Here is a 27,579-nt window from a genome sequence, read left to right as displayed (position 1 = left end):
AGAACTCTGTGGGGTGAGGGATGAGAAATCAAAAGGATAATTTTGGAACTACTTTCTGATGTACAAAAAGACAATATTGACAAAAGATGGCGGCACAGAAAAGTATAAGGAGTAGAGTCCTTGTGTTTAGGAGGCTACTGTGTCCACCCTAATCTATCCTGTTTCTGATCTTTTCAGAAAAGATGAACTTCTATTTTATTAAGGTCCTTTCCTAAAATGCCCTAATATGTAGCATTCTTGTTCTACAACACTTGACAGTGTCTTAACAGAAAGTGTGTGGTGTGTTAGCAATCTATCTCTTTGAGCTTGTGTGAATTTAAAGTTCTCCCCATGCCCCCCAACAAAGCAATTTTATATAAAGTGCTAGTCTTTGTGATGTATGCCTATAATAACAGTAATCTGAGCAAAAGAAGATCACATGTTGAAAGCTAACCTGAGCTACATAGCAAGATTCTGTTTCAAAAAATAAAACACGATAAAGTAAATAAATAAATAAATAAATAAATAAATAAATAAAAAGAGAACCAGATCCTAAAGACTATTTGATTTGTCAAGTAGAACATGGTAGTTGACCATGGAAAGGTGGAGAGTTGCAGATAAAAAACCAATTATCTTCAGCTTTCTTAATACTTTTACATAAATCGCTATTCAGTTTGACCTATATAAATAACATTCTCATGGCTATTAAGTAACATCTCAAAATGCATCCTTATGCTTCATCTAACCCTAACCTCTACTAACCCTAAAATGAATGCTATAAAATAAATAGGAAACCTTTGGAAAGGGTTATTTATGTTTCTATAGCCCACCTGCCTAATGCTTCTACTGATATTGACAACATTAATTTATGACTTTATCTTTCATTTACTAAAATTCATGTACACTCTTCTGCAGAAGAACACAAGATTCAGGGTAAATTGAATCTGTGTTACCTGGCCATGATCACTCACATTTGAAACAACATAAACTGTTATTCCTATCAGGCAGAGTTTCTGTTCTCAGTAAACCTTTGGAATCTAGGAGAGAGCCATAAACTGAGTGCTCTGTATGTGAACGTTATTGTGTGTGAGATATTTTACTAAGTGTCATGGAAGATTTGTTTCTTAGAGTCATCAAAATATAACAAATTCTAGAGTATTAAAAGCCATCTCTCCAAGCTGCTTTAGTTCTGAGGATTATAAATTATAAAACAATATTAAGATGTCTTATGTTCTACTGTACTCAGTCTTCTTTTGTAGTATGAATTAGACTTAAAACTCCCATGGAAAGTTGCTAACTCTCTTAAACATGAGATCTACAGAAGACTGTCAAAACTGAGTGACATAAAGAAGTCATGGTTGAACAAGGGGTTACATAAATAATTCTCTCAAAGGAAGATGAAAGGCTAGAGTGAATGTTTATATCCACAAGCAAAGTCCGCCTAAGCCTAAATTAGATGAACAAAGGCTATGATTGAGTGCACGTGTCAAATAAAGTGCCAATCCCTTCTTTGTACTCCACAGTTATGAATAAGGATGAGGCTGGGGAAAATTAAAATGTAGCCATTTATACAACAGCTAGGATGAACATTTTGAAATTAAAAATTATGTAATAGTTCAAACCAAAACATTATCATTAGTTTGAGCTGAGGTTCTCCCAGTTCTAAGTTATTCCGTATAATGTGAAACTGATTCGTCAGGATCTGCCTTGTCGTGGGAGAAGTCGTTTTGCAGGAAGCTTTCAACTGTCTCCTGAAGGTAGAGGATGATTGCACTCCTGGTGGACAAATCAACCATACCACCACCATGCAGCAATGACTGATAAATAACTTATTTTTAGAAGTAAAAGAGAGCCAGCCTATAAGTGTAGAGAGGTTAATTGACATTATAGACACATATGTGAACAATCACAACAGGGAAGGCAGGCCAGACCAAGAAAAGTATATAACTCCTTTACCTGGACCATTAATGTAACGGACCTAAACACTGAAACACAACAACCTCACATCATCCTATCATGTGGCACCTCGTATATGCTACAGGGACCAATAGGCAGAGAACTCTAAACTGTCCCTTGAGCTTCACCTCTCCTACAACCCTCACTGTTGATGGAGCCTGTCTGTCCAGCCTCATCCACTTGCTTGCCCAACTAAATCTAAAACCCATATTCAAGCTATGACCCTTTTCTGCCCTCCCATCTCAGAAGCTGATGGCATCTCAGTTCTGTTTCTTAACCTTCTCAGGACCTGGTCTCTACAGCAGCATCTTCTACAAAGCAGCTGGTTCGGGATTCATTGTTAGCAGTGCAGACTCTGCTTTCGGTTCTCTCAGCCCAACTTCTGAAACCTCTTAAACTCTGAAGCAGTCTCTTTGAGTTTCACTTATTCCGTAAATTATAGAGATAGATCCATGCAGGGCACATGGGACCATGTTACCAGATAGATGTAAAGAACTGGCAATGTTAAATGAGCTCAGACCCCAGGAATCCCAGTGATTGAGACCAATAGGAGTGCAGCCACTCCCTACCACTCCACTGAGGGTGAAACTGAGTCAGGAAACACCACACCTGAAGTCTTGTCATGCTAATGAGGTATCCTGATAGCCCTGAGCTTCTGCCAATGAGCTTCTGTTCATGGAAACTCCTTCCCTGCAGGAGGTGCTTAATCCCTGGTTTACCCCCAAAATAAAGCTTATACATTGACATCCACCATCAATTAGGAAGGAGCAAGGATTGTCTAAGTGAGCTGCTTCATTAAGAATCACCATAGGGAAGGCCTTCTACTAAAAAGCCACACCTAAGATTCCCAAGGAAGTCTTTCTCCCCTCTAGCCCCTTGGGTACTCTCAGCCTTCACTCCCAGTCAGACCAGATTCCTCTTATGTAGGGTTCTGCCTCTCTTCTCTACCTGGTACACAGACAACTGGAAGGAAAGCATAGGCCATGGAGTCCCCCAACCCCCCCATGACCCGCAACCCCATGTGCTTGGGTACTCAGAGAGGAGACCCAGAACCATATTTGTCCCAAACTCCGCTACTTCCTCTTCTGTTCTAGCATAGGAAGACATCAGCTGTGGAACCCTGTTTCCGATTCTGCCCTGCCTTCCTCCTGATTTCGTATTGGCCGCACCCCAGTGGAGAGGCAGGACACAGTACCATAGATCCATTTTCTGTGTTCAGTGTGATACATGATCTGAGATTCGTTATTAGTATTTTAAGACTGCAACAAAAGAACCATCATTTGTTGCTGCCGGATTATCAGGTGGTCAGGAAGGATGATATCCTGAATTGCTGCCGTTGAAATAAAGGACTCCTTTATGATGGAAGATGCAGAGACGGAATGTGCCATCTTCTGTAACCAGGCAAGATGTCCAGGGGGAGGAATGGGACAGCAATTCAGACACAAAGCCTTGGACGCACAATCTGTCCTATCTGCAAGACATGCTGGAGCAATGGTGATCCGGAGCTTTTGGAAGTGGACAACCAATAACTGGTTTAAATTGAAGCCCATGCAAGGAGAGGGAGACCATGCTGGATACTGCATAGATGGCCAAGAACAAGAGGCTGGATAGCCCAGGGACTTAGATGGTTTATATCTCTAGGAGGCCTGCTCTTTTTTGAAGGAAAACAGGAGCAGTGGATCTAGGGTAGAGGAGAGGTGAAGGGCAGCACTGAGGAGTGGAGACCGAGGGTGGGCTGTACTGTATGAAAGAAGAATAAATACAAAGAAAGAAAATCAACTTACTTTGTGAATTTATTGTTATTCAATAAGTTCTCACATTGTAGAAAACATGTTAGTCTCTGTTTCTGTAACAAGACATCATAACACTCTCATTTTACCCAGTAAAAATTAAAATGTTTCCAGTGTCTAAGAAGATGTCATGTGACCTGTCACCAATCTCTCCTATCCCACATCAGTTCTTATTAAAAAAAACAAACCTTGGACAGGAAGATGTAGCTCAGTGGTAGCATCTCACCTCTAAAAGGGAAGAGAAATCTACTCTATGGGTCTCCTATTAGTGGTGTATGGCTTGACCTGGATATCATCTCTACTCAATGCAGCATTTCACCCCCTTTCACCTAGCCTTAGAGTGTCCTATGTGGTGGCAGAGCACCCTGAGGAATGAAAAAGGCTTTTAGAAGCTGAATCAAGTTTATTTCAGTTCCACTGTTAAAAGTCACAGCCCGAATCACAATCAGTACTGAGTATCACTACCAAAGGATATAGACCAAGGAAGGCTTAATTCACAGGCCTTTAATGTAATAGCCCATTCATGTTTCCACATTTTTCTACCTTCTTTTACTCATACTGACCCACCCTACGCTGACATTTTAATAGTCTTTGAATAAAACCAAAGCTACTTCTGCACTAGGACCTAACTTTTACTTCTGTCAGTAATGTTCTTTGCCCCGTAACTAATAGAGTCTGCTCAAACATTTCCATCAAATTGCTGTTCTAAAGTCTGCTTTTCATAAATGCCTTTCTATTCATCACATTTAATAAGGTTCTCTCCCACAATCTCACTGCATTTTCTTTTCTTTGTTGTGTTTATATATATTAGTATATTGAGTTTCTTTGTTATGGTTGAATCTTGTATATTATTTTGTTTCTGTATTTGTGGTTTCTATTTCTGTTCTGCTTCTGTCAATAAACTATAATCTTTTTGTATTTTATCTACGGATATATCTCAAACCATAAATAGAATTCTTGAAGGATCCTAGGCATAAATATATATTTGTCAGATACATTTACACATCCAACTTACGCTTTTAAGACTTAAATATAAAAAAATACAGATTCTGTATGAATATCACTAGTGCAAAACAGTAAGAAATTGAATACAACACAAACTATCATGAAAATAAGAGATTGGTTTAGAATCAGCTACATCACTCAGTACAGCAAGCCTTTGTGCTGGGAAGGATCATGGCAGGTTCAAACCCAGAAGGTGAAGGCAAGAGGGATCTTTTTATCCAACCCCTTTATTCTCCTAATGAGTGCAATTAAGCCAAGGGAGTTAAATGTACTGAAGAGTTCTAAAAAGTCAGCTAGTGGCAAAGCCAAGATTAGAGTTCAATTTTCTAATTACCAATGCAACTTGCCCCTACTTTCTCAACTTGACAAAAATCGCCTCTCAGACAGAATTTATCGCAATCAAATAAAAGTGAAGGAAGAGATTCCCAGTGTCAACTGAGTAGTTAAAAACAAAGGAATTGGAAAATTAAGCTTGTAGTTTCTAATTTCAGCAAATTGCAATTCAATAGGCAGATATATTTATTTCTCAAAAAGGGCACATATAAATGCCATTTCACTTATCAGGGTTTAAAGCTATAATAGAGGAAGAGAATGCCCTACTGGATGTAAATCTATAAGCTTATAGAGCTAAATGTTTGGCCTTCACCAGACTGTGGGAAAATCATTTTTAGCATGGACACAGGGAAAAAATACCCAAGTAAGGGGCGATTTATAGCAACTAAGGGAAGAATTATATCAACTAATGATCTGAAGAGAGAAGTAGCTACCACTGCAAGGGGATTTCTTGTTCATCTGCATTGCCATTATAGTAGTTTTGGTTTTGTTTTCTATATGAAGAGCCAGGAAAATAGTTTAGCTGAGAAAAAGTTCCTAATAGTTGTGGCCATGCTGCTGCAGACTGAACTACACCAGTGATGAGCAATGCTCCCACAGAGTTTTATAGATGAGAATCTGAACCAGTGTTTATAGTACTGCTGTCCTTTACTAACAACAAAGTAATATGAGCCTCCCCTATTGTTGCAGTTCATAGGAGTAGGAGGCTGATAATGTTGTGGTAGAGTTTATATTTTTCTCTCCCAGGCATTTTTGTGCTTCAAGCCTTGTGACTTCTGTCTCCACTCTCCACTTCAATGCCATAGCTGCTGGAGATGTACTTTTTTTTTTTTTTTTTTGGTATTTTCTTTATTTACATTTCAGGTTTTTAAAAATATTTTTTATTACGTATTTTCCTCAATTACATTTCCAATGCTATCCCAAAAGTACCCCATACCCTCCCCCCCCCACTCCCCTACCCACCCACTCCCACTTTTTGGCCCTGGTGTTCCCCTGTACTGGGGCATATAAAGTTTGTGTGTCCAATGGGCCTCTCTTTCCAGTGATGGCCAACTAGGCCATCTTTTGATACATATGCAGCTAGAGTCAAGAGCTCCCGGGTACTGGTTAGTTCATATTGTTGTTCCACCTATAGGGTTGCAGATCTCAAATGCTATCTTGAAAGTCCCCTATACCCCCCTGCCCTGCTCCCCTATCCACTCACTCCCACTTCTTGGCCCTGCCGTTCCCCTGTACTAGGGCATATAAAGTTTGCTGGACCAAGGGGCCTCTCTTCCCAGTGATGGCCGGCTAGGCCATCTTCTGCTACATATACAGCTAGAGACACGAGCTCTGAGGGTACTGGTTAGTTCATACTGTAGTTCTACCTATAGGGTTGCAGACCCCTTCAGCTCCTTGGGTGCTTTCTCTAGCTCCTCCATTGGGGGCCTTGTGTTCCATCTTATAGATGACTGTGAGCATCCACTTCTGTATTTGCCAGGCACTGGCATAGCCTCACAAGAGACAGCTATATCAGGGTCCTTTCGGCAAATCTTGCTGGCATGTGCAATAGTGTCTGGGTTTGGTGGCTGATTATGGGATGGATCCCCGGGTGGGGTAGTCTCTGGATGGTCCATCCTTTTGTCTTAGCTCCAAACTTTGTCTCTGTAACTCCTACCATGGGTGTTTTGTTCCCTATTCTAAGGAGGAATGAAGTATCCACACTTTGGTCTTCATTCTTCTAACTGATGAAGAGGCGATGACTCTTCCATAGTGAAAACTTTACATTTGTAGCCATTAAGGTCCATTTATTCAATCCCATTTCACTGGTAATGAATTAGTTATTAGATTTTTCGTATAAATTTTTGAGACAAAAAGTTCATAAAACTAATCATTTGGAGGTTAATGTTTATGTAGTTCTAAAAAGTAGAACCTAGACAGACAATTTAATTCCATACCTTGAATTAATTAAGGAAATGTTCTTCTCTCAGCAGCCGCGTACCTCTGTTCCTTAAGTTAAAATTAGAATTTCAGCATTATCTGAAAATTTCCTCACAGTTAATTACATTATCATTAATCTGATGCATAAGGTTTGAACTGATTTATTATAGTACAAGGACAAGAATTCCTTTAACTCTGTTATCAGATTATTTCCACTTCCAAAGAGCATTCTCTTTACTCTATGTAGTTTGGTTACATAACGGATATGATAGAATTCTTTCCCTCTTTATTTTATGAGATTGTTAAAACGTCTCTGTGAATAAAGAAATATTATATGACAATTATTCTGTATATTTTAGAAGCCGACATGATGCTCCTCTTTCTGATGATATGAGTTTATATTTGAAGAACTTTATTTGTATTCCAGCTACTTCCATGATTATTTAAATGAGTAAAAAACTAGTCTGTGATGTATTTCTAGCCACAAAAATTCTCATTTGAAGTAGAACACTTCAATTAAAGAAAGAAATGAATCCGATGTTCAATTTATTAACTGGGGAATCTCATTAATTTCATGACTGTATTCATAAGGTACCTCAAACTACCTCAATTTGAATATATTTCATATGCTACAAATAAAAATAAAGTTCTATACAAAGGAAAAGAAAGGCAGTAGCTTACCGTGTTACCGTGTTTGCTTCTTTGTTTATTGTTGTCCCAGTGTTTTGTAGTTCTTTTCTGTTTGGTACGTGTGGGGGTGGGGTATGTGTGTGTTGTAGTACAACCTAGGCTTGAGTTCATGATCCTCACACTTTAAGTTCCCAAATACCAGCATTAGAGGTATGTACCAGCACGCTCAATGTAGTAGTTTAAATAAAACAGTCCCTATAGGCCCATAAGAAATTACACTATTAGGAGGAGCGGCATTGTTAGAGTAGCTGTGACTGTATTGGAGGAAATATATCATCTGGGATGAGCTTTGAATTTTCAAATGCTCAAGCCATATCTAATGTCAGTCTCTCTCTCTGCTGCCTGCAGACTCAGATGTAGAACTATAAGCCACAGCTTTAACACTTTGTCTACCTGCAAGCCACCATGCTTTTCAACATGACAATAGTGGACTAAATCTCTAAACTGTAAGCTATCCCCAATTAAATGCCTTCTTTTGTAAGAGTTGTTGGTGCCACAGCATCTCTTCACGTTAATGAAAATTCTAAGACACCCAACTAACATGGAAACTTTGGGAGAGTTATTAATAATTGTTAAGTAAGAGACTGATTATATCATAAATAGTAGATGATAGATAGATAATAGATATATCCATAGATAGATAGATAGATAGATAGATAGATAGATAGATAGATAGATAGACAGACAGACACATACATACATACATATATACATACATACATACATACATACATACATACATAGACAGATACATAGGTAGATACATAGATAGATACATAGATACATAGATGATTGGTGATAGATAGACAGATACATATTTAGATACATGATACATTGATGCAGAGAGATGCAATGAAGCTATAAAAGATTTCAGTGATATTACTCTTATATCACTATAACAGAAATCTTGATAGAAACACTTTAAAAAGAAAAGATTCTGCTTCAAAAAGCTCTACCAACAGTGAGGGGACAGGAAGAGCAGATGAACACAGGCTTTGGCAGAGGTTATTGACTTCATGGCAGATGGGAAAGAGAAAAGAAAGATGGCCAACCATAACTTCTAATTTCCCAGAACCTCGCCAACGTACCACCACATGCTGAAGAGCAAGCATTCAAAACGCAAACCCTTTCAGGTTTAAACTATAATTCTTTCAAGCTTCTAGCATGTTCAAATTATGCCTAGAAAAATGCCCAAATTATCATAAAATTCGAAAGATTGACTATTTCTTCGTCACCCTAACGTCTCCCTGGCTACTTAATGAAAAGATCTCCTTTATATAGAAACAGTCCAACATTCAGATAATACATCCCTGAACTGTCTAACTTCATTATTTTTTAAAAGATTAACAGAAAAAAATAACTTTTTTCTTTAAGTGCTCTAGAAGATAAACACAACAATACAAATAAATATATTGACATAACAAAGTCAACTTCACCCTTTGCCTCTAAAACTTAATAGCACTCTCTGCAAAATGAAAAAGTGCAGAAGCAGAAGTTCTGACTACGCTTTCTATGTCTTTGAATAGCTGTCATCTGGAATTGAAAATGCCGAGATGAGACCTTGGCAACCAGAAACATGGAGACAATCCCATTTCTAAAGGACAGTAGCCAAAAGTGAATCAAAAAAAAAAAAAAATACAGTCTACAAACTTGGGTCATCTTGTCAACTCTGCCTTGAGGCATTTCACACGAAATGCAATTTATCCTTTAAATTAAATAATAATCTCACTAGAAAACAACACTATAAAAATAGACAGAAACCCTGCCCTATAAGACCTCAATATTTCTTGCTGCCAAATACGAGAATGTACACGAAGAGAATAGAAGCTCATACGAGTGTAAAATAATTATACATTTCTCTAGAAATGAGAAAAATATCAGAAGAAAAGAGAAATGAAGAAAATCATCTAGACAAGAAATTTTAATGGAGCAGCAATAATCTTCAGAACAATGACCTACCTATTTCTAAAGGTGGAAGCCCTGCTATTTAAGATCTTAAGGATAACAGGGAAATCAACAAATGTTTGAGAATATTTATAGTTTGAAGAATCCAAGGTTTGTGGCTTGAGGTACTAAGGGGGAAAAGCACTGACTTATAGAGCATGTTTAGCTGAAAATATATTTATTTTTATATAGTAAATCCTAATTATGGTTTCTTTCTCTCCCTCCTCCCAGGTCTCTCCCCACCCACACAAATCCACACCCTATCTTTCTCTAATAAAATAAAATAAAATAAAATAAAATAAAATAAAATAAGATAAAGTGAAAAGAAACAAGCCAGAAAAAGGACCAAACACAGGGCATAAGAAAAAGCATATAGATGCAGAGAAAGACACATTTAAGACACAACAGAATTAACATACACAAAGGGTTTGTAAGGTGATTATGTGTGTGCGCGTGCATGCGTCCTGGCAAAGCAATAACAGATGAAGAACCTCCAAAATTGCCATTGAATTTGTTTTGTGGAATAACAGTATTAATTAACCTAGACCCCTCAGAGCTCCCAGAGACTAAGCCACCAGCCAAAGAGTATACATGGGCTGGTCTGTGCTCCACAGTATATATGTAGCAGAAGAATGCCTTGTCTGACCTCAGTGGGAGAGGATATACCAAATCCTGTAGAGACTTGATGCCCCAGAGTGGGGGTATGTTAGGGGTGGGTAGTGAGGAGGGAAATCACTCTTGCAGAGGTAAAGGTGAGGGAGAATGGGATGAAGAACTCTGGGAGGTGGGGCCAAGAAGGGGTGCAACATGTGGAATGTAAATGAATAAAATAATTTAATTTAAGAAATTTAAAATTTTTTTTTTTGTGTTTCCCATCTCCGTTGGACATAGGAGCTGTCCTCAAGAATAGTTTGTAGATCCAACAAAACTCTATTAAAGAAAGCTGATTTTTCATTGTAAGCAATTATCAGTTGGAGATATGAGTTCGTGGGGGGGGGGGTGCGCACGCTCACTTCCACTTTAGTAAAGAGATTGACTTAATTAAAGAGTTTAAATTATTTGTTCAAATTATACAACTAATAATATTAAAGCCAATATTTAAATCCCTCTTAATTTGACTCTCAGAGACTCTTATTTAAAAACAAACTACCACACAAATCCTGTGCCTTGGGAAGCACAGTGAATTCAAAAGAGATTAGAACCTAAATTAGACTTTTAACTTCTCTAGTTAATTCTGTTGTTTTACTACATTTTATGACCTCTTCTGTTATTTATTCTTTGATCATGTTTTAATCTCAGAAAATAGTTCTACTATGCAGAAGTTGGGGGAAATATGTTTGAATTGAGGATCTAAATTATAGTACTAGAAAATCTAACGTCTGCCTCTATTCTGATCACTTTCTCACCAGGCTTTGAGTAGTTCACTCGCATCCAGACCTAGCCGAATGACAGTTCCAAACATCTGCATATAATTGTGGGACAATGGCTCCCTTTTATCAAGATGAGGAGAATATCCCACCCCTACAGTGTCATTCTCTTTGTGGGATCTATAGCAGTTAGAAAAACTGTCTCAGAAATAGAACAAACACTTGGTTGAGGAGCTGTCCTATAGCTCCATATCCCAACCTAATTTTATGACTTCTCAGTATGAAAGCAGAAATTTTAAAATGCGCCTTATAAAATGCACGGTTCGCCCAATTGAGGGCCTTGTGCCTGCCCACCTCGAGAAGAGGAGTGACTCAACGAACTCCAGCTGATTTCTGTTCTTCGTCTGTGAGTTTCAACAGAAAAAAAGTGTGTGGGCTAGCACTGATCAGGGAAGTTTTGATAAAACCTTCTGCTGCTCTATAATAGCTTACTTTCAGCCGTCAAAACACGAGAGACATATTTATTACAAAGCCATCAAGAAAGAGAAGGAAAGATCACTTGTATTAGTGTATCAGTGTGTGCATTATGTTTGGTTCTCTCTAGGCGGGGATGGGTTGCCAGGAAAGCAAAGCTACTTGAAGAACACCAAGTGTTTAGCTAGGAAGGAAATGAAAAGTAATATTAAATCGAATCCTCAAGTAGATAAAGCTTAGACCAACTTCACAGGAAATAAATGAATAGTGCTAATAGCTGGATCCAATTTATAAAGCACTAAACGGATATTATAGGAGGAAGGGAGATAATTAATCTTCGGCTAGAACAATGAAAGATCAGCTGTGGCATTATCACACTGCCACATTCCAAGACTCTTGAGGTGCTTTGCCTTCCAGCACATTAATCATAGAGTCTCCAGAATTAGGATGTTTAATTATTTGCAAGGGTCCTTTGTAGTTTTGTCTCTGCATGAAGTCCCTGATTATGCTACAAAGAAAGTTTTCTTATTATGCACCTCACCACTTAACCTGTAACGGCAACTTTAATAGCCACTGAGGGTTTAAATAAAGACCTTTCATTTTTAAACCATCAAAAGCTCTAGTCATCATGATCATCCAAAAGAAAAATGTTTAATTTTAAATTTTATCACAATATTGATTCCATGTTTTAAAAATATTAGGAATTACAGCAAATTGTATTGTATTGTTTTCAATTAATAAAATTAAAATAATAATTCAAATAATAAAATTGAAGTCTCACTAATTATAGGCAGGAAAAGATGTTTTGAAAACTAATTTTGCTTTACAGATTATTATGCAAAGGTATAGACTAGGATACAGAGACCAGCTTGGGATAATCCACTTGGTCTATATCATCTGTACAACGATGCACAGCACAACGGAAGATGGAAGGTCATAAATCTTCGCAAGCCTGCCCTGTGCCATGCAGTAATTAATCAGTTTGTTCTTACACACATTGGTGAATAAATTTTTACCACCCTCAAAGTGACATCATTGTCAAAATGAAATTGCTTGGCTATTTTCCAATGAACAAGTGTCAGAATAAGGTTGTCCTTGCCATTTTATTTTCCTTCCTCGTATTGGACACTGAATTTGCTATTTCCAAAAGGTGACCTCCAAAGCCCCTAACACATTCTAATGCTTCCTCTTACTTTGACCAAAACCTCTAGTGCATTCCACAAGTGCCTTTTAACTGCCTCTCTAAACAAGGTTGACTTACATTACTGGTAATTAATACTTTATCATCATATGAATTGGGACCGCAGTATATTTTATCCACAAATCTGCAGTGTTTATTTTTTTTCATACTATAAACTGAGTTTAAAGGCTTTAGAGTAACAGCCACTTAGTGACGAGGAGCAGTTCCTCTTAACCACCATCCACAGCTCCCATGTTTCTCTCTCTGCCATGCCTCATTTTGTACTAGCTACAAAGTATTTCTAAAAATACTCTTTAAGTATTTGTCCCTATATTTTTCCATCTATAAAATTCATTTCTTCTTCTAATTGCATTCCTCTCAAAAAACAACATTATTATTTTTTTTTTCAAGAAAAAAGTACCCACCCGTTATCTTTGTCGGCTTCCTGCTTTTCTCCCTGGGACTCTCCTACTTTTTGAAACACTAGAGATATGTTTTCCTATAAAATAGTCTTATGTATCCTTATACTCATGCTCACCAGATTTTATATGTCAAAACCTCATGATGGCATCTCTTCTCCTGTGATGATCACCCAATATGTACAGCACACATTGACAAAGTCTACACCATTAATTGATAAGAAAATTCCAGTTCCTTGCAGCCTGAGTTTCAGGTAAGCTCTTACTTCATACCTGCCATGGTGACATGGATATCATGCCACAGTCGGAGCAAGTTAAAAGAAAAAGAAGTTTGTTTTGACTCATGCCTCCTAACAGGTAAGGTTGAAAGCCTGTGTCCACTCAGATCTTACTGGTGGAGGCCAAGGCAACCCAGGAGTTATTTGGCAAAAGACAGGAAACAGGCATGTCAGTTTCCAGTTCCTCTTTCTCCTCATACAGAGTTATCATTATTCAGTCCTGGAAGATCCCTGCTGCCGATCCTGGAAGACACCTGTCACTGACCCTCTCTCATCTAATCACTACCAAAGTTCCCATTTCTAAGTGAGGGACCTTAGATGAAATGCCTTACAGTGGGGAGAGGGAACTTGTAGAACCCACTTCCAGCAGAAAGACAGGGCATCAAGTGAGGGATGGGGCTGCCATCCGAGAGTCAAAACTCTGACCCATAATTGTTTCTGTCTGAAAGAACTGTGGGGATGGAAATGGAGAGAAGCCTGAGGAAAAAGAAGTCCAGAGACAGGCCCAAAGTGGGATTCAGCTCAAGGAGAGGCCCCAAAGCCTAACACTATTACTGAGGCTAAGGAGTGCTCATAAAAGGGACCAAGCATGACTGCCCTCCAAAAGACCCAACGAGCTGCTGAAAGAGTCAGATGCACATATTTGTACCCAACCAATGGACAGAAGCTGGGGGCGCCTGTGGTTGAATTATGGAAAAGCTGTAAGAAGCTGAGGAGGAGGGTAACCCTGTAGGAGGGCCAGCAGTCTCAATTAACCTGGACCCCAGAGACCTCTCAAACATTGGACCACCAAACAGGCAGCACACACCAGCTGATATGAGGCCTCGAACACATATACAGCAGAGGACTGCCAGGTCTGGATTCAGTCAGAGAAGATGCACCTAACCCTCAAGAAACTGGAGGTCCCGGGGTGTTTAAAAGTCTGGTGCGCTGGGAGTTTAGAGGGTGGGGACATCCTTATGGAGACAGAGGGATGGGGAGAAGGTATGGGATGTGGAACAGTAGGAGGGTGGACCAGGAGGGGAACAAAATCTAGAGTGAGAAAATATAAATAGGCAAGTAAGTAAGTAAATAAATAAATTAAATAAATAAATAAATAAAAGCACAACCCGATAAAGTTCTCAATCTCTTAATTCTTTATCACGAGGATTTCCATTCTTTAACCTATGTATCTTTAGAAGAACATTCAGATCACATCCAAACCATACAAACACCTTTGCCTCCACCATTGGAGGTTCTTCTGTTTTTCTGTTCTTTTCAAATTTTCCTCAAATTGTCCTTAACTTTAAACAACGACAACAGCAACAACAAAAAACACCTCTTTAAAGATGATTTTCTGTGAGTCTTTAGCATTTCTGTGCATCTTACAAAAGTACACATTGGCCTAAATATGTCTACCAAATTTTTCAAGTATGTTTGCCTAGAGAACACTGTCAGAATCATATCTTGCTCAGAGTAGAAGACAACTTGCTTCTTCTCAGTATGCAAAAGAGAATGTTTTCTTCTAAGCAAAACTCACCTGGATTTCTTTGCAATCTTCTATAGATGATAGAGTTGCCCTAAACCCAGTGATGCCAAAGGAATTACGTATGAGAAAAGGTGCCCTGGAAACAACAGGCTAGCATTTCCTGGGAAATGCTCGCTATATTTTCACCTACTCATGTATGTTTACAACAAAAGAAATAGTACCTCTTGTGCCAAAAGTACAATGACCTTAACTCCACTCCTAAAGGTGGGAAAGAGTGGAGATGCTTTTATTACACTGAAGCAGTCAGGAAGTCTCCAAATCAGAAATAGATTGGCTCAGTCATGTGAGATAGTAGTTGCATAAGTCAGAACATTGAAAGTTTTTGTTGTTGTTTGTTTGTTTGTTTGTTTTGTCAGTTAAAGTGAGTGCACTAAAATCAATTTCAGCTCTTACTTGAAATGAAAAGTGATTATGTCATGCCTATTAGTATAGGGCCACCCATCTCACACTTCATCTTTACCCTCAAGTCATTCCTGTGTGAAGACCCTCAAAATAACATAGATCTGTCCAAGTAAAATGCAGAGCTTCAAAGGCAGGAGAGACTCAAGTGAGTATGAATGTATGGGATACAGGTGCCCATCACTACCCTAACCAAACCTAGACGCAAAGAAAATGCTGCTGTTGGAAAGAGGTTTCAGGAGGACTGGGCTCTCGGCTAATAGCATAACTAATTTGGTTTCATTTACTGGGTTATATCACAATACACAGGATGATGATTGAATTCTGCATTTGTACTTCATTGTACCCATAAATGCCATAATCACTTAATCAATAAGGAATCATAATCATATAGGGTTGCTAAAAATAATGACCCCAGTAACAGTAATGAAAAATTTAAAACCAACCATGAATACTGTGTTCAGTGAATGAAACTGTTTTCCTTTCTCTTAGTTTTTGTAGTTTCTCTCACAGCCCTTGATGGACCTTAATGTTTCTAGTTCTGTCTCCAAGGTCTTCATTGTTGCATGTGGCCAATTTGGGAAACTAGAGGCCACATATTTAAGGCACCACACTATAAGACCCCAGGCTAGGGAACTGATAAGATAGCTTGTTGGTTAATAGTGTTTTAGGAAATCCTGCTACTTAAGGTCAGTCTTCCATGTCCAGATAGGTCCTCTGAGCTTGGTGAGAAACGGAGAACTCCCTTTTCCAGCAGGGCTTCCCCTTCTCTGACCTTCTCTGGTGAACTAATCCCACACTCTCTACCTTAGAAAAGTCAAGTAGTCCTTGGCAAACCTATAAGTTCAACTTCCTCTTTCAAACTAAGAACCTCACCAACAAGTACCTGGAATTCCTGGAATGCTTCTCCGTGAAAATAACACATTCCCAGTACTTTAAACTCCAGTCAATGATTTAATTTCATCTTGAAAACTCCTTCCCACTCTCCAAGGTTCATACATAGCCTTAGTTCACCCTCAATAAACTGTATGCACACAAGCTGTTTCAATGAAGAGTGTGTAAGAGAGCTATTTTATTGAGTATCATCTAAAAGAGCTGTAACACTACAATCCTTAAAGAAAACCCTCCTCAGAGAAGGCCTTCCATCCCCCACCCCATCCCCAACCCTGCACTCACTCCCTACTGGACTGGAATCCTGCAGACCTCACCCATTCCATCCTCCCAGAGCAGCCTGGTGTGCAGCAGCACCATGAGCAAAGTTTCTCTTCTGCCCTCATGCCTCTCCCACTTTGATGGACTTTGATGGATCCACGAGCTAAAATAAAGTTTTCCTTCTTTAAAATATTTTTGTTAAGTATTTTAGTCACAGTGATATAAAGCTAATTAATACAACCACCCACAGTCTGACCTTGGTCACTAAACACAGATTAATATTAATAACTTAATACATCTTCTCTCTACCTTGTCTCTTTCTTCCAGCTTTTATTCTCTGTGCATCTTATAAAAGTAGTTTGATTACTGGATGGGACCATCTCTGTCTGTCACTGCATTGGAATGGGCAATGTGGCCAGACTTTCTTTGAACAGAACACCATCAGAGGTATCTTATCTCCCTTATGTGGAAGGTAAGAGAGCTACATAGCTCCATCCCTAAAGCATGGAGTCTTACTAACCATTATAAGAAACTGTCTACTGTTCAAGACTTACTTTAATTCAGGATGACATTCAACTGGAGTCACTGGCCATGGCTGAGCTGAGTACAAGAATTCCCCTTGACATCTTTGTAGGACAGGGTGAATACTGTAGAATCTCTGGCACAGCCTTTGAACCTGGTTTAATAGTTCAAGTAAATTAGAAAATCCAATTCAAAACCTTAAGAGAAGCACTCCAACCTTCTGAAATACTCGAATAGTTCATGAAGTCCCATTGGAGGTAAGCGGGTCATGTAGACCCTTCTATTTGAACTCTTTGTTTAAAAGCATTAATTAAGAACTATCTAAGTGATACCAAAGTTTGGTTTTAGCTTTCATCTGTCAAATTTTTGAGACTATTTTATTCTTGAAAGTAAGAAAATATGCAGTTGTTTGGATGTCACTGACCATAGACACCTCACATATTGTTCAAGATACTATTCAAGGATGTGTGTAAATAGCCTTGGTAAATAGAGATACTTAGACTAATATCCCAAGATAGAGTAACTGAACACTCTATTTAATATACCAGTTCCTTCAGGATAAAAACCAGGTCTTTATAATATAGTCAAGGTCGTGAAGAAAGCTATGACCCAGGAGGGTATAGAAGGCTGTTTTCTGATTGCTGTTCATTGACTTAGGGCTCCCTAAGTTTGGAGATCTTCAGCTGTAACCTCTGCTCTGGCAACCATGAACCAATACCAGATAGGTCCCTCCCCAAGCCTTAGTACGTCACAATACTGTGAGAAAAAAAGATGATAGGCATCTTTTTGACAAAGTGATATTACTCACTATGGTATGACTAAAATATTTCCTGTATCTGGAATAGTATTAATATTTTTATGATAGAATTTATAAAATGATATCAGAGTAAATATTAAGTTACAAATAGAGTAAAAATCTCAGGGCATTTATGATACTCGGTAGTGCAGCATTTTTTAAGCAAAGAAATTTCACCTAACAAGTTTGGGGTTGGGTGTAAATGAAGAATAGGAAAGAAATAAAACTAAAAGGTCTTCTGGTTTTTTTTGCACTTCTCATTTATGCATTTATTTCCCAAGAAACAAATTTCCTCTTGATTAAACAGGAACAATATTCAAGGGCATGGCTCTCACTATCTAGCCTTGTGCCGAGGAAAAAAATTATACGCATATTTATTTAGTTAATTTGCAACTTGATTGAGATAGGCATGCCTTCATTTTATGATTGTTATTGGGGATATAAATATTTTCAATTAAAATATGAAAATATAAAACAACAGCATCAATTGTTTAGGAAAATATTTGCAGAACTAATATAGTTACCCTTGGTATAACTTGCACAAATAAGCTGTGGAAAATATGTGTCTATAACAAATCATCTGTAAACTTTCAAAATACAAGAGAAGGACATGTTTACAGGTAGGATATGGGCCCAAGGTAGCTATATTTAATATCACAAGGCCTGTATATTTTTCCATCATATACAATTATGTTATCATTTAAATTGTCCTCTCTACACAGCTATTTAAAGATATATAGTAATATAGAATTCGTAACTTAAGTTCCAATATGTTTTAGTATAAGCTATAAAATCATTTATAATACTATTGTAATTTTTATTTTTCCCACAACAGCAGTTAATTAAAATGTCCACTCTCCTTTCTGAATTCAAGAGCCACTAAGTATGAATCTCCAAAGAAACAATAGACTTGGGAACTGCTGTTAGGTAGAACTGATTTCTCATAAATATTAAATCTATTTTTTGAATTTATAGCTATTGAACATAAATTTTAAACTAATAGTGCTATATTATTTTTTAAATGTCATACAATTAATATATTTGGAGTTATTTAAAATTTATATTGAAAAAATATGTATTTTCAGTATTGCTGTAGACATCTACATAAGACTATTCAATTGATTGTTGTCATATATAAACAATTTTTATAATACTCATTTTTATTGTTACAAAAAATATCTTATAAATTTTAAAGAATGTGATGATAAGTATACCTACATATGTTCTCATGAAAATGCTTGTGTTAATTTAAGTTCAACACTGTAAAAATATTTCATATTTTATATGCCTTCTGAATATATGTACATATATGCTATCAAAATGAATAAGATTTAAATTAAGAATTATTATGTGTGGTATCAGTTATGTTTCTGAAATATTGCTTTGCCATAATGCTATATTTAACAGTTCTTAGATATTAATGCTTCTCAATGTGATTCATAAACGTTGACATGTATATTTTATCACCATAAATGGTCATCTATATGCTTAAAATAGGCTTGTGAGGTAAAACTCAACTTCATGTGGTTAATGAGTACTTACTATGACTTCAATACTTCAGTGATTCCATCAGTCTCTGTGTAAGCATGTGTATACACTGGAAGTCGGAGATCAATCTTGGACTTTTTTCCTTATTATTTGTGTGTGTGTGTGTGTTTGTGTGTGTGCGTGCACGCGCGTGTGTGTGTGACAAGAGGCTCTTCTTGTCCTGGACCTCAACAAGTATGCAGGACTGACTGACCAGTGAACCCCTGCCTTGTGCTGGCCTCCCCAGTGTTGGGATGACAAGTTTAACCACACCTGACTATATTTTCACGGGCTTTGAAGATCTAACTTAGGTTCTCAGGATTATGTGGCAAGCACTTTAGGAATGGAGCCCTCTCTCCTGCACTTCCATCTTCCTTAGCCAGAGGATAAATAGGTCCACTGGGTTACTGAATGTTTTAAGAAGTGAAGTATGGAGTAAAGCAAGAAGAAAGAGGAGTAGGAAGAGAAGAGGAAATGAAGAAGGATGCGGTGAGGAAGAGGAGAAATGGAGTAACAGGGAAAAGGAAATATGAAATGCAATAATAATGAACCAAACAGTGCATATGATTATCTACAGTTCACCTCATGATAACTAGAATAAAACTATAAAAAATGACCTCTTTTCCAATCATCTACTTACCCCCAGTCATCTACATAAGCAGATCTTTCTCCTTAATTTTCCATGTCTACACAACTGTGTGGCATAAACGTTCATGTGTATAGGTAGTGTATAGGTAGTAGAGAAAGATATATATCACAAATGAGAACAGAGAGATAATGTTAAAAACCTTCCAAAGAACTATTGTCCATCAAATCCCTGTGTTGATTCGGGGTCCCTAATAACTGTAAGAATTAAGGTGTACTCTCTGTGGACCTGATTTTGCCATTCAGACGTGGAGGCAAAAATTCTATCTCCTGTCTTCTTGAAAGAAACCATATTTCCTCTAATCATTCAGGGGGATTTTGTCCCTACCATTTTCTTTCTTTTGTATTTATTTGTAACTCCTTTCTTCTTCACATTTCTTAGGCATCTGATTTTCCTTTGCAGCATCACACTGCCTGGCATCCATCCCTACATAGAGTAAGAATCCCAAAATTGTTTATACACAAAGAGATGTTTTTTATGATAATGAACACATGCAAAAAATAGTATAAGGAAGAAGAAAGAGGGAGGAAGAGTGAAAGGAGGAGGAGGAGGGAGAGGAGGAGGAGACAGAGAGAGGAAGAGTGGCTGCTATAGGCATTTGACCCTTGCAGATGAATCCAGTATTGCAGCTGCTGTCAGCTTAATCCATAATTCATTATCCCTTTAGTTCTGGGGGGAAAATGTGAATGCCATAATCAGTCACCATGTGCAGGTAGAAGTTGAGAGAATAAGGCTTGCAGGCAGATAAGCCCAGGTGTGGAAGTCGCTTTATCTATTTCTGTGTAATCAGTAGCAAGTAACTAACAGGATATCTGTCTTAGCATCCTCATTTGAACTCTGAGATTTCAAAAAGGAATTTGAGCAGTAGGTAAAGAAGAACAGGGTTCCTTAAGAGCAATCAAGATTTTATCATTTTATATGAATAATAGCTGTGGGGTGGTGGGGGGTCCCAGAAATTCATACCCTCGCAAGCCATGCCAGCCAGTAGCTTCTGGGTCTTTTGATTGAATTACTAGAGTAATATATGCTAGCAAGAGCTATGAGAATTCCCATTTTCTAATATATAAGGCAAGTTGCATAGAAAACCGAGAAGTGAGGTTTTAGAAAGAGGGTTCATAGGTAAGATCTCAAGAGCAAGTCAATAATCTTGTACAACAAGATAGGGTACGAGGACATTCAGGAATCCCATCTACACATCAACAGGGCTTCTATAAGGAAGGTCTCAGTCACATATCATTTTAAGGCAACTGCTCTTTGCTGTGTAATGAAACAAAAGAAGAACAAGAATGGGAAACCAGACGAGGAACCAAACCTTCCAAATGCTGCTGGAATTTCTGGGCCCCAGTTAGGACAGAATCAAGATTATATCCCACTTCTGGCTAACAACAAAAATCCACCCTGCTAATTTCCAAGGTCTGTGTCTCTAAACTGCCTGATCAGTTTCCATCTCTCCTTTCTATTATCATTGTCTAAAACATAAAATAATGTGGGCATGTATCATCGTCACCATTTTATAATTTCAATGTCAAGCATACAAGGCTGAGAAGTATGCATTGTCTTCTTGTCTGTCATCTGAAGAAGAGAAACTATCTAAAGCATATACTTGAGAATCAATTTTTTTGTGTCTTAAAGGGTGCAGTATAAGGAATATTCTCTTTTTATTAAGCAGGTTTCTGTTGTTGTTGTTGTTGTTGTTGTTTTCTAAATGTGAACAAGGAGCTCCAAATGCTCCCTTAACTTTTCAGGCCCTGAATTCTTTCAGCCAAACTTGGACAAAAATTGTATTTGGTAGCCATTCTCTTTCCTAAGTAGAAAATAAGAACTATCATAATTTTCTATAATATATCTTACTCTAGTTATTTAAGCGATGGTGGTTTCTGGACTAGAAGTAGGTTATAGCTTGAAAGTAAGTTTCCTACCAGAAAAAAAAAAAAAAAAAACTTGAAGACACAATTCTCCTCATTCGATTAATTAAAAGCCCAGGATAAATGCATATGATAGCTACAATATAATAGGGTTTTTGCATGCAGTTGTTTGTCTTTGATCATGTATTTTGACCTTTAGAGAACACATACAGATACACATGCACACATGCACAAGCAAAAATTCTTACCACCTTCTGGTACAGAAGGTCATGTTATAACCTGCAACTTGGCCATATTTTCATTCCCAAGTATTCATAGTTAGCAGAATAGAAACCAGAAATTTTTCAGGCTTCAAGAATTGAGAGACTGGCTTATGATTTATTCAAAGAATAAATAGCTCTACTGCATTAGTATAATTGTAAAATACATCACTCAGGTGCATATGGAACTTGGAAGGACAGTATATTTAAGAGAAATTAACTCAACATATGTAAATTGATTGAGCGCTGAAACATTCAGTTATTAGGACTAATTTCCCCTTCTGAATCTTATGTTGACATTTATGTGACTTTAATAAGTATCCATGATGAGTCTCCTTTTAGGGAAGAATTATATTAAATGAAAGTAACTACATATGTGACCATGCAAATGCCAGCTAGGACAGGAAATGGATTTAATGGAACTTAAAATTCATGAGTGCAACAGCGACAATAACACGAGGTATTTGTGGCATTCTTTCCTATAACAAAGCCCTTTCAAATACTCTGTCTCATTTACTTCTCACGCCATCATTCTGGGAAGAGAGATGTGGGTCTGCAGCCCGGGCTTAACATCTCACATTTTGCTATTGCTGCTTAACAACATTAGTTTATGATATGGGATTTATCAAGGCAACATATAAAAATATACCATGGGAACTGAATTAGTTTCATTTAAATGTTCGAAAAATTCAGTTGGGTTTGGCATTAGACAACTAACATTCCCTCTATTCCTTTTCTTTTAAAAATTATGGTTATTTGCTTGAGAGTCCAGGTGGTCAATTTACATAGATAAGACCAACGAAAATACATACCACACTACATGGATGGGGAACATGTAGGAAGGAGAATAATGCAGAGAGAGTTTTTTTTTTCTTTTCTTTTACTTTTGTTGTTGTTCTTCTTGTTGTTGTTGTTTAAAAACAGAACAGAACAAAACAAAAGTCTCTAGCTTACCAGTGAAGACAAACCCCAAATGGATCAGTGAAGAATTTTTGTTTTAGTTTTTAATTATTTCTTTTATTTTTTTAGATTCTGGTATAATTACATTATTTCCCCCTCCCATTCACTCCCTTCGATCCCTTCTTTCTTTTTCAAATTCATGGCCTCTTTTCTTACTAAGTGTTCTTATTAAGTGCTGTGTATGTATATTAAATATACATACACAAACACACACATATATGTACTATATATTTTTTCTCCCTGAATATGTGAGTACAATCTGCTCAGGCTGGTTGGTGTTACTTGTATGTATAATTTCAGTGCTGATCATTTGGTAGTGAATAACCAAATGGTGTGCTTATCCCCAGAGAAGACAATTTCTCCCTCTCCCAGCATTCCTTAGTTGCCTAAAGTTCTTTATATAGGGTGGAGACCTCCTAGACTTTCCTCAGTTTCCTTTAGCATGTCTATTATTACTGTCTTTATTAAGCTCATGTATAAGCAGACATGGTGATAAGATTCATAGGCACAGCTTCAGATATTCCAAGGAGACACAGTCTCACAACAAATTCTGTTCCTCTGACTCTTACAATTTTCTGGACCCTCCTTAAACAATGATTCCTGAAGCTTGGTGCAGCTCTTGTATTGCAGATATATCTTTTGGTCATGGGCTCCATGATTATATATTATATTATATATTTTGATTGGATATAATTTACTTTAGTCTCTCCCTCAGTTACAAAAAGAAGTTTCCTTGGTTAGGGGTAAGAACCACACTTATCAGCAGGTATAAGAACAAATGTTTAAAATGTACATCAATATTATACTGATTTAGTAAACTGTCAGTTGTAGTTTCCCCTCCAAAAACATCAGTAGTCATGGGTAATTGGCCAAGTTTCCAATATCAAGGATATTTCCTTCTTATTAAGAAAATCTTAATTCCACTTAGATAATTGTTGGGTACTGCTGAGATATGCATGCCATCACTGAACAATTAGGGTTATTGTGCCATGATGGTCATTGTTATTGTCAATAAGTATCATAGCTGGTCAGGACTATTTGGTTGTTTTCCTCCTTTGGAAGATTGCATGGCATTCGCTTTCTTATGTGCGTGTGTGTGTGTGTGTGTGTGTGCGTGTGTGTGTTCCCAAATGATGCAAAGTTTCAGCTGAGGAACATTTAGACTCTATGTCTATATTGCATGGTGTCTTCAGCAACAGGGTCAATCTTTGAACTTCTGGGAGTCAGGCAAGCAAGTGCAATAGAATTAGTCTATTCTTTCTGGAATTTTACCTTCCTCCCTCCTCAGTGAAGGCTTGTTTAATCACTTTGTTCACTTTTCTTGAAACCTTAGAGTGGTGGTTTGATTAGATATGTCCCCTATAGATTCATGTGTTTGAATTATTGTCCATAGGGAGTAGCACTAGTAGGAGGTGTGAATTTGTTGGAGTAGGTGTGGCCTTGTTGGAGGAAATATGTCACTCTGAGGGGTGGGCTTTGAATTCTCTTATGCTCAAGCTATGCCCAGTGTGGCATACAGTCTCCTTCTGCTGCATTCAGATCAAATGTAGAACTCTTGACTCCTTCTCCAGCACCATGCCTGCCTGCATTCTGCCATGTTTTCCACCATGATGATAATGGACTACACCTCTGAAACTGTAAGCCATCCCCAATTAAATACTGTCTTTCATAAGAATTGCTGTGATCATGGTGTCTCTTCACAGCAATAAAGCCCTAACTGAGACACTTGGCAACTTTGATTAAAGTGAAAAACAGCATTCGTATTTCTATTTTAGGCACATTAATGAAAGGAAATGATAATATAATAAAATAACACAAAAAAGATGGTAAACAAAAATAGAAAAACACAAAGTTAAACTTAGAAATATGATTTTAACTAACCATAAATCTTTCCTGATGGATCACATTTTATACTTTCTCCGGTATCAAAATGTACTCCTTAAAGAAACAATGCTTTGTGTTGGCTTTAAAAGTACCACTTAAAGATCTTTAGATATAGTTGTTCTGATGGGAGTTAGGAGAAAAATAGCTCCTCTACGTGTATGTGCATGTGTGTATGTGTGTGTGTGTGTGTGTGTGTGTGTGTGTGTGCGTGCGTGCGTGCGTTTATGTGTATATGGGAGGGGGATTCCAGGCTCAAGGAAAACAGAATGTTTATATATCATGGAGGACCTGGCACTTGGCTCTGAGAGTGCTGAGGTTTTACAATAAATGCCATATTGATGAGGTCAACGACTCAAATTCAAAGAAACTGACTCTCCAAGGGGTAACTGAATAGCAGCCTTTGTTGTTGTTATTGAATCCTGGTTCTTCTACCAAGATTATGAAGGAACTTCTATAATCCCTGCCCCTGTTGGCCTACTTCCATAAAAAATATTTTTACAAATAAATGTACACTTTAAATTTTTCTTTTCAAGGATACCTAGTTTGGGGCTGGTTGAATGACTCAGCAAGTGAATACGCCTACAAAACAACTGTGACAACCTGAATTTGTTCACAGAAACCCATGCACAAGGTTATCCTCTGACCTTTAGAGGCATAATTCGTGGAAATACATACACAATAATAATGATGAATAAAAATATTAAAATACATTCATTTTGACTGTGGGCTTTGTAGGGCCAACATTAATTGCATGCTGTCTCTCATATCTGGCTTGTCTCTCAAAGTTGCACCTCTGAGTTTAGATGTAGCTACATCTACACCATCCTGTCCCTGTTTTCTACAATGTGTGAATGTGCTAAAATACATTTATGCATTTGTGCACTGGTAGAGATTCAAACTGTTTCCATTTGAACTTATTGTGAGCATAGGAGTAATAAGTCCTGTTTGTTAGATATTTTGATGACTCAACACATTCCATTTACTTGGAGATGTAATTGTTGGCATTCTGTCTGGACTCTATCCCCCACAGTTACCTGGAAATGGCCAGGTAGGCCTGGCTGCTTGTCCCCCTCCTCTCTCTCTTACTCCTGCATCTCTGTCTTGCCTCTTGCTTTCTTGCTCCCCCTCTCTCCCCATTCCCTTCCCCTCCCTCCACTCTCCACATGGCCATGGCCGGCCTCTGCTTCTCTATTCTCTCCTTCTCTCTGCCTTTCTCTGCCTCTAGTACCCACTTGACTCCCTTTCCCATGCCCTAAATAAACTCTATTCTATACTATACCAGTGTGTGTCTGGTCCCTCAGGGGGAAGGGATGCCTTGGCATGAGCCCACTGAGGCACCCCCATCCCCCACTTCCTGCTAGAACATATTCTTATAGCTCATTCTCTTTTTATGATCACAACAGTAAAGATATGCTTAGCTTTATTTGAACCATGTTTCTTTATAATGTAAATAATTGTGTTTGGTCCAAATCACTATACTTTTAAAGCCATCTGATTTTGTTACAGTTTCAAGAAATTTACAAACTCCTAACAGAAACTTCAGAAAAGCTTTTACTGTGTTTGCTGATGGTGACTTTCCCAGGTTCATCTAGCCCCTCTATTAGTTTTTCCTCCGATGGAGAAATGAAGTGTTTGAAACTCTCTCTACCATCATTGCACTTATATCCTGGCTATCACAAATCTTCAGTTTAGGATGCCCTTGCCCTGGGTCTTCATCTTGCTACATTTTACTGGACCCTAACAATGGATACATCATCCCAACTCCTCTGTCTCACTGTAATCTCTTTCAGGACATTCATCATAATGTTTATAATCTCCACCATTATATGTGACACATTGTTAAATAAAGACACAAATGGATTTAGGAAACATACACATTCCAATAACTAGAAACAAAGACACCATACCCCTAATATTGTTAGGTGTCTCTGTAAATAAAATAAAAATTAAAGAGAGTAAATCTGAATATCTTACATCTCTCAGATTAATATAGGCAGCCTAGAGCTCCAAAGATCATTGCCACTCATTCAAACACTAATAGAAAACTAAAAACTGAAATTTTTCTGAACAATATTGTCCATGATCTTAATAATTTCAAGATGATGTTCCAAATGGAACTTCCATAACAAAGAATATAAGTATTATATTTTTGTAATTTCACATTAGAATTTCTATACACACATAAAAACAGATCTGGAACTAGATTGCACATCTGGAACCATTTCATAAACTGGATTAGACCCTCATGAGAAATCAAAATGCATTACAGACTAGGCTAAATTTTTAGCTTAATTATACTTCTCATTTTCTATAAGAAGCTATGCTTTGAGATTGGACTGTCATCAAAGGCATATGGTTAAGCAAATGTGTGAAGAAATACAAGGTTTCAGAGGAAAACATTAGCAATGTATGTGCAAATGAATGTTGTACATGTCTATACCAAAGTAGGCATGTGCCTTAAATAGTTGCTATTTCTTTTCCTCATCACAGAGCCATTTTTGTTCTATGAAGAAGCCCACTCCGTTTAGCATGAGACCTCAAGAAACAACTTTTTTATTAGTCAAAAAAATGAAAAGCAAAAACAAAACTATTGTTGACAGATTAAATCCTCACTACCTCACATAGCAATGCTGACTCTGAAAGTCTAACCCCTGTCCTTTGATTCCCCCTTCTCAATGTAAAGTCTATGGAAAATATCTCTTATT

This window comes from Mus musculus, chromosome 16 (genome assembly GCF_000001635.26).
Source record: "Mus musculus strain C57BL/6J chromosome 16, GRCm38.p6 C57BL/6J".
In the NCBI taxonomy this organism is placed as follows: Eukaryota; Metazoa; Chordata; class Mammalia; order Rodentia; family Muridae; genus Mus; species Mus musculus.
The sequence above is the reverse complement of the archived record's forward strand: the minus strand, read 5'-3'. Positions refer to the sequence as shown.